The 9,061-nt window shown below is 36.2% G+C and overlaps 1 long non-coding RNA gene across 1 annotated transcript; it reads left to right on the top strand.

Moving 5' to 3' along the window:
• The first annotated feature begins 380 nt into the window (after positions 1–380).
• LOC119698447 lies at positions 381–3,921 on the top strand. Its single transcript, XR_005256158.1, has 4 exons — positions 381–458; positions 1,802–1,872; positions 2,804–2,898; positions 3,738–3,921. It is a non-coding gene; the product is annotated as an uncharacterized LOC119698447 (long non-coding RNA).
• The last annotated feature ends 5,140 nt before the right edge of the window (positions 3,922–9,061 follow it).

The following is a 9,061-nucleotide window of genomic DNA, read 5'->3' as shown; positions in this document are numbered from 1 at the left end:
TAGGTGTTTCTGTACCACTTCCCATTTCGTGGTGTAGATTTTTCCTGGAGATGGCAACTTAAGTACTGCTTCCTTGTGGGCACTGGCAGGACTACAGGGAAAAATAAAAAACTCTTAAGTCATTGAAGTTGACAGTATTTCTCCACCTGTGTAGAAGGCAATTTCAGCAATTGCTGATTGATTTTCAGGCAATTGCAGCAAGTAGCTTTGACCACTGAAATCAGGAGTGCAAGGACACAGGACTGAGGACAAGCATTGCAGAGAAAGTGGAAAAAGACTTTGCATGGGAGCGATAACACAGTCCCCTGCTGGGTAAGCTTCTTTATTCCCTTATCTAAGTTCAACTGCAATGTGACTGAAAGCAGGCCTGTTCTCTGCAGGCACAGTTTTAGCTCCAGCCTGCCTCTTGTGTGATCTGCCCTGTATCTGTCAGACGACTTGATTCCCCAGCACTATCCGTACGTACCCATTTGCTGTAGATTCCTGCTTTGAGAATCTTGCTCGTAGCACTGGCCTCTATGAAAAATCTCTAAGAAGTATTTTGGTTCTTTATTGGTTTTAATGAATGCTTAAAAAACATTGTTTATACATTTTTTTTCCTGATAAACCTTTTACAGGTTGGGGCAAACAGCTTGCAGTCTTGACATTCAAGCTATTAAAGAAAAATGTGAGTTACATGCTAGCATACATTTTATTGTGAAATATAGCTATACCATATTTTTCACAAATTCTGTCTTGTCTTTTTGAAAAGAAAGCACACAATGGGTAATTTTCAGGTTTCTTATCTGTCTCTAACTAGTCTCCAAACATTCACACAGTTGGTGAGAAATGTTATCTTTCAGAAGTATCAGCTTAAAAGGCTTTGGTCTGTTTTTCTTTGACTCTTCTTCATAAGATATTTAAGGAAAGAAACCAAATTTTACTCTCATTTAAAGCAGCTGGCATGATCCACAGTGAGCATAGAAATAATGTTAAAAATGTTTTAAAACCAGTTTTGGAAGTGCTTTTCTTTATTTTCTGATGTCTGTAATAAAGATTTTGGAGATTTTCCAGAAAGTTGTCTCTTGCCATTTAAGAAAAGGGATGCCATGGAGAGAAGAAAAAAATTAAGTCCTTTAAATATATATTGACCTATTGTAGACAAAATCCACTGCTATTTATTTGAGATATTTACTTCTCATTTATTTTATTTTTTCCACGCTCTCCTCTTACTCTTCATGCTTCAGAGAATCATCTATGAAACAGTGCTTTGATGTTACCCCAAGGAATTCATATACAGCTGTGCAGAAGTTGCCTTGTAGACACACCCCCTATAGACATAAATTTCCAAAGTAGAAGTCCTCCAAGAGAACATAATGAAACTGTTAAAGACTGCTAAGAAACAAAATAATTGTGAAATTCATTTCAAAACATGAGAAAATTTGATGAAACTTGAAAAATGTGAATATACACTATTTGACCATTGTCCTATTAGGCATTCCCAGGAAGTAAAAAACCCCACTGCTTTAGCACTCTTCTAAAACCTCTCTCTCATCATAGCCTGTAAAACTCCTCCTAAAGCTTCACAGCGAACTAAAAGAACAAATCTGTTCTTCCAGGGAGAAACACATTTGTGATTTATCTAGAAGTGCTTGACAATGGCTTATTTACACTTCATTATGTATTTGGATAAATTTAGTGTCTTCGGTAGATCATAATATTACAAGCTTTCAAATTTATGCATAGTCTAAGGTATTTTAATAGTTAAAATAAAGTTGTTAGTACAAATTAAGTCATGTATTTACTTAATTTACTTAAACAGAAATCCATGGTGCTTATTGTGTTATGATATGACCAATGAAGAGCTGCAACTCACATGAAGACTTCAGGAAGGTAAAAGTAGTACCAGCCTTCAAGAGAGATTGAAGACAAAGCATCATACTGTATTCATATCTTTTTTCTCTTAATATATAAGTTTAGAAGACATTGAGATGAATTATCAGTAAGTAAGCAAAAACTAATTGAGTTGTGTTTCTTAAACTGTGCAAAATGATGATGGATAAATCCTTCCAGGAAAAAATTATTAGTTCCTATGATAAAATTAAACGTACACTTACTACTATGTGGAGCATTTTTCTAGTGATCAAAGACAGTGATTAGAGAGCAAATATTGATAGAAGAGATATAAATGGATTTGATTGTTAAATAAAGTACTGATTCTGGAGGAAAACACTTTTTCAGCATATGAGTTCATCTTAGCTGAAATTTTTATTTGCTTCAGTAGAGATTAAAGGTAAACTTCACACTTGCAAAAGGCAAAGTTTTATTGGAAAGTAATTGTGGATCTGAGCAGTCACAATGTGCGCAGAAGTTTGTCATAATCAGATGTTGAACCTATTGCAGATTTGTTTACTAATGATATAGCAACGTGATGAAATTTTGCCTTCTTTCATGAAAGCATATGTCAAGTAGGTTGTCAGCACACACAAATGGTACATGGAGTTGGTATCATCTTGGTAGACAATGCTAAAGAATTGCTACAACTAATTTATTTCCCATTTTTCTGTTTGAATTATTTTTCCAAATGATTCGGCATATTGCTTTCTGCTCTGTGAAGTTTGACCTTTGAAACTCTGAGCATGAATATTGTTTGTTTGTAATTTTTTAAAATAAATTTAATCAAGTCTTGATCATTTACACTGTAATTACCACGTATTATTAGTTCTGAGAAAATTATTATTTTCATCTGAACAGAAATTGAGGGCAAAGTTCTTGCCTATAGAACATGTATTCTAAATTTTTTTTTCTTTGTTTTACTTTCTAGAAAACTCTTGAATACTGACATCATAAAGCCTTCTGAACATGTTGGCCAGATCAATGTTCTCCCTAATACCACGTATTTTTTCCTGCTTCTTGTAGGTGGGTATTTAAATGATTAATCTTTCTGTTTTCTAGTTTGTGCCTAATCTATTAGCATACTGATCTATGAACTTCTGATTATTTGGTTTAGAGATTATTTGCTTTCAAGGTGCCTGCCATTCTGAAGAAGAAAATGCTGTTTTGACATTAAGTGCCTCTTCTGTCTTCTCTCTTGTCTGTCTATGAATTCCTTATCAGAAAAGTTTTAGAAATTTCAAGTTATATTCAAGCAATGTTCAACCATTTAGTGATAGTTAATATAATCCCTTTTATGCTAACACAATACTAACCCCTGTTTAATGATCAAGTTTTTTAATGTTTGTAAGCAAGGAAATAAAAAATGTCTTCCCTTCAGGACCATCAAAACTTTGACTTTCCTGTGACATCTTGATTTTATTCTCTAGCACTCACAGGACATGGAGAATAGCTCCATAAAATCCTCAACTTTATGTCGTGTGCCATTAGGCTATTCAGAGGCAGAATCTTCTTTCTTCTATACACTTGCTCCTAACATAATGCAAGTACTAAAGTAAAGCTGTTTAGTTTTGTGTTAATAATTGTTTTTAACTGCTTATCCATAGGTTTAATTTTCCCCTTCACTAGACGGGTATATTCCGGTGAATGCACTCGTGTCAAACAGGAACCAGAAAAGAATAAAGTAAATTTTTTTTATCCTAAATGGAGGGGCGTTTGTATGCATATCATAAGCACAGGCAGAAGCAAGGGTGAGCTAAATTTGAGTAGAAAAAATGCAGTCTGTCGTAATTGGATCCAGGCAATTATAATATTGAAAACAAGAGTACAATGAAAATAATCAAATTTGTATTCCTTCTCTGCAGCAGTCTCACTGGTTTTGGATTCCAGAAGCATTGTTTATCTATGGTCTCCAAGGTGAACCACAATGCAGCTGCAGAATCACCTGACGGACAGCTTGCAATGCAGCAGCATCAATTGCTGGTCTGTTAAATGAGATGTTGTTTTACAGTAATGGAAAGAGGCTCAAAATAAAATAAAACAACACTACAGAGAGGAATAAAGACATGTTAAAGAGCTTCTTTGAATACACAATGGTTGTGGCCATCTGATAATAAACAAAAAAGGTCTTCCAGCCACAAAATTGAAACAGGTAGGTTTTATTAGAATGCTGATCAGCAGAGAAGAAAAATCTTATAATTACAACAGCAGATTTACAACACTGCACTACATATTAATTTAAACTACTATTGCTTGTATGAAGGACTTCAACTCATACGGGCAGGAAATCAGACGGTAAGTCTCCGGGCAGGAAATCTCTCTTGTTTTCAGAAAGGCATTTTCACATCTTTCCCAATAATGTGCAATGAATATAGGCTGAAGATGATAATTTTTTGTTTGTTTTTCTCCACCATATAGTCTGTTCTTTTGCAAGACATTATTACCAAGACATAATTGAAAGACATAATTCAATTTGCTGAGAGATCCAAAGATTGAGGCTTAATTTAAATGATACACAGGCAGAATGACTTTTGAATCTAGATGCTTATGATGTGACTATCCTGGGTCTGAGTTTCCCCTGCCTTGTCAGCACTTCAGTGCAGGCTCGTATTCAGCACACCCCCTGGCTTCAGGAGGTGGTACCCTCCATACCCTGAAAGCCTGGATCAATTGGTAAACCCTCATCTCTTCAGGAGAGGCTGCATTTTGTGGCTTAGCTGTACTGTTCTATAAACAAGGAAGCCATTAATAAGATAAAGAAGCTTCTTGAGGAAAATAAATTGTGATACCCAAGTTAAGAGAAGAAATTGAGATACGTGATAGAGTGGGACAGGAAATAGGGATGAATTCTCCCAGGAACAGGAAGTAGCAAGTAATGTTGAAAATAACAGTGACCTACCTTTCTTTTATTATTACTTTTTAACTGCAATAAGAAGGTAATGTGTAACTATCATGGACTTAGAAAGTATAATCAGTAGTTATAGTGAGACTCACTATTTTTAAGAGTATCTTGGAGCTGAAAACTGAAACAAGACCAACAAAATATTCTTTACCAGGAAAACTTTCTTGACTAAGGATTTTATGTCAGAAGAAGAATTGTCACATTCTCTCATTACAGTCATCATATTCATGCTTTCAAAGATCAAATATTTTTCACAATCATGAACATTTGAAAACTTTTTCACCTTTCACTGATGATTTTTGCTGCTTGTGAATACTTCTAGATGTGTCCTTGCCCCTCAGACATCTTTTCTGTTTCTAGTCACAGTCAGATATCTGTCTTCCTTTGGATCTGACATAGCATTTTTCTTCCACAATGTTACCAGATATTTATTATTTCCTATACCTGTATTTATTATACTGATTTATTTTTCTCCTGGAATAAAATCATTTTAGGAAGAACAATCAGGCAGTCATAAATTTTGCTTCTAGTTTGCTCGTTTATACTTTCATTTGATAATGCAGTTTGCTATTTGTAAGCAAGTAAGAACAGACATTGAAAAGGAAGGTTCTTGTAGCACCTAGGAGTACCTGCTAATTGGCTTGCTTCTTAGGATCCTATTTCTTAATCAGGACATTTGCACCTACTCTACCCCTCCTATGTGGGGGGGGGGGGCGAAATTTAATTTTTTTTAATAGAATTTTTACTATGCTGGGACAATGACAAAATTATCTCCTTTTGTAAAACTTCCCATTGGAAAGTCATGTCTGGCTACTTCCCAGGAAGCAGGGCTGCAGCACATGTAGCAGTTTCTCCAGAAGACAAATGTTGTGAATAATAAAGGCTTCTCCTTCATCCTCCTTTCCTTATCTTCTACATCCCAGCTGATGTCATATGGTAAGGAATAACCCTTTGGACAGTTTTGGTGAGCTGGCCTGCTTGTGTCCCCTCCCAGAATCTTGTCCACCCCCACCCCTTGATGGGGGGTGAAGGAAAGTTGGAGAAAGAGCTCTGATGCTGTGCCAGTACTGCTCAGAAGTAGCCCAAACACTATTGGGTTATCAACACCTTTCCAGTTATCAATGCAAAGCTTAGCACAGGGAGGGCTGCAAAGAGAAAATGAGCTTCAGCTCCCCCAGACCCAGTACAACCATCTTCAAAGCTCTCCACTGGACCCTCCCCAGAAGCTCCATGTCTCTCCTGTATTGAGGAGCATACTATGCTTGAAAAAATTATAAAACAAATTTTTGAAAATCACAGAATGCAAGATTGAAATACATTGTACATACGTAAAGCATTCAAACTCATGAAAAAAAACAGGGAAGAATTTTTTTAATTTACATTTCTTTGATTTTGCAATCTGAACAGCCCATTGCTGTATGATAGTACAGAAATTTATCTACTAGGTTTGATGAACAAGTCCAGTAACTGCAGGAGATAACTCTAGCAGTCACCTGACACATAACCCAACAAGCATAGTAGTATTTGCATTTGCAATTTATACAAACAGAGTTTTTGCTTCTGTCTAAATTTATTTTTTGAGCACAAAAATATCTGAAAGCATGACTTGGATATTCTAGAAGTACAGTAAAATTGTATGGTAATTTTGAAGGAGAATAGTAAATAGTCAAGCTATTGGGCAACCATTTGAGACAATATGTGCTAAATCATCTTGTCCATCCCAGCAGTGCTGCTTTTCAGTTCCTCCAACTGCTGCAGTTAACCTGCCCCTCCTCCCCTTCTACTGGTGAGTTTCTGGACATGGCAAGATATCACAATCCAGGATGTGAAATGTCCTTTATTTATGAGCATGTCAAGTAGTCATCCAAAAAAGCACAAGTATGTAAGTTTACCTCAGTACCTTTGCTGCCATTTGGAATGAAGAATGGCTGTGTATAATTGTTAGCAGTTATTTCAGATAATTCAATTTGTGAAAATGAGTATAATTTTCTTTCTGGCTCATGTTCTTTTTCACTGCTTCTCCTTCTTACAGGACTGTTCATTTCTCTAAAGGCAGTTCATTTCTGTAACTGAGAGACTTTAAAAACTGTCACAGACATAATTTTAATTACTTTAACAACATAAAAACGAGATCAATACATCACAGTAGGCAGAAATGTTGTCTAACCTTTGAGCTTGTCTTGACAACATTTAATGTCAGCATGCAGCTGGAGAAGGACCAAGCTCTGCTGCTTTTATTCACTCTTAGCAAATGCTGGGAGAGTCTTAATGAGGGTGAATGGTGTGTGTCCTCTAATGCAGAGGGTTAAATGCACACCACGATGCCTCACCTTTATAAGCAAAAACCTTTGATGGTTTCTTTACCTAATTAATGGTGTTTTTTCTGAGAAAATCACAAGTCGAAGAATCCCAGTCATCAGCAACAACAGCACAGCAGACCACAGACACCACCCTGCTGACAAGACAAGACTGGTGCTGATGGCAATACCTGCCACTGTGAATCCAAAAGTCAATTCCAAGCTCTTCAGGTGAAGTATATGCCACAGCTGTGAGCTGGCAGACTCAACCCCTGCCTAGGAAGGAAGTCGCACTCTCCATGGCTGGAAGATTAGCTGCCACAGTCCAAAACCTCTGAAAAAGCTCTGTCCAACCAGTCTTGTAGCTAAGCTGAGAGTTTGGAAGGAGGGAAAGGATACAAGAGCGAGCAGCACTTTGACAACAAAGAATTAGCCATCTGAACTGAGACAAAGTGCAAAGAAAAGATAGCACAACTCCTTCTCTAGGAACCACAGGGATGCAACATTTAATGGATATTTGGCCTAAATCCCCCACACTTTCACCCATATATACTACATTATCCCAACTTTTAGGGGAGCTCATAACTCCTATACCTATTTCCGTTTCTTAGAAGGAAAACAGTGTAATGAAATTCCTATTTGCAGATGAATATTTGCTTAAGTATTACAAAAAACCCCACGCTCCAAGGCTCAGAATGATGTAAAGCTACAGGAGGCTTATTTTGTCCCTTTAACAAAATTAATATAATTTTCAGCTCTTCTTGCGCTACATGCCAATTTCTTCTTTTTTTCATTGCTCAAATAATTTCCCAAATCAAAACTAGGACACAGATTGTTACAATGCTAAACATGTCAACATATTTCTGCAAAATTTACATTTCTAAGGCAAAACAAATCCTCATCATATCTAATTGTTTTGCAGAGCAAAAGATTCACTCTGAATCATTGCATCTACATAAAATATTCCTGAAATACAAATGAATTATTGTTGCAGGTTAGATTTTCTTAAAATTAATTACCAAAATACTTTAAGAAAAAAGACATATGGATATATTTTTTACCTCAAAGCAAGAGGATTTTGACTCGTTTCTAGGATTTCTTGACTCAAAAAGGATCCTTGGTAACTTGCAAGCCATTATGTGGAAGCCCCAGAGGTGCTCTGATGTAATGCTGTGCACACTCTCAACCATCTCCCAGATAGAAGAAAGGTCTGTATTTTCTTCTGGATATTCAACTGAATCATTTGGTTGTGTAATTAGTCAGGGTTTATTTGAATGACAGAAGTAGCCAAAAGTACTTATATTTACTGGATACTTCGTTCCAGCCATTTGGTTTTCACCTCTAACCAATGACACAGCGTGACTGTGGTTCCAGGAGGGAAGAAAAGATAAAAAGCACTTGTCAGTCATTTTGTTAATAATAACTCTGAGTTTTTATGCACATTTTTCTACATAAAATTTACCACATTGTCTTTATGAGATGATGATTGCTTCCCCTGCAGACATTTTTAGGTTTTTTGTGACACTACAGCAAGCTGTGCTGTGTCAGGCTCTTGTTTTAGCAGGGTCATCACCTGAAATTACTTCAGACAGAAATTATTCACTATCAGTTCTCAGTGATTCCAGGTTTTCAAATGTATTTTACTGGTATCATTTCTGCAGTACTCTGAGCAAGTCAAATATGAAAGTGTTTGTTTTTGCTTTTGTAATGCAGAAATATCAGGTTTTTACTCTCACTCAATGCATGTCCAAAGTCTTATACAATTAACAGACAGAAAACCGGTCACATATTTGTCAAAAGCTTTGATGGTTGAAGGTGAAATATATCTTGCAGTCATATAAATCTCCACGTACTCAGTTTTCACCAGTAATAACTATATGCACAATTACCTGTCACCTTCAACATCTGGCTGGAACAAGGATAAAAATACTTTACTGAGTGATATCAATTACCCTTAGTTTTTTTGTTTAACATGACTTAGCTTTTCCTT

Source organism: Motacilla alba, chromosome 3, assembly GCF_015832195.1.
Source record: "Motacilla alba alba isolate MOTALB_02 chromosome 3, Motacilla_alba_V1.0_pri, whole genome shotgun sequence".
NCBI classification, from domain to species: domain Eukaryota; kingdom Metazoa; phylum Chordata; class Aves; order Passeriformes; family Motacillidae; genus Motacilla; species Motacilla alba.
The sequence above is the reverse complement of the archived record's forward strand: the minus strand, read 5'-3'. Positions and strand labels throughout refer to the sequence as shown.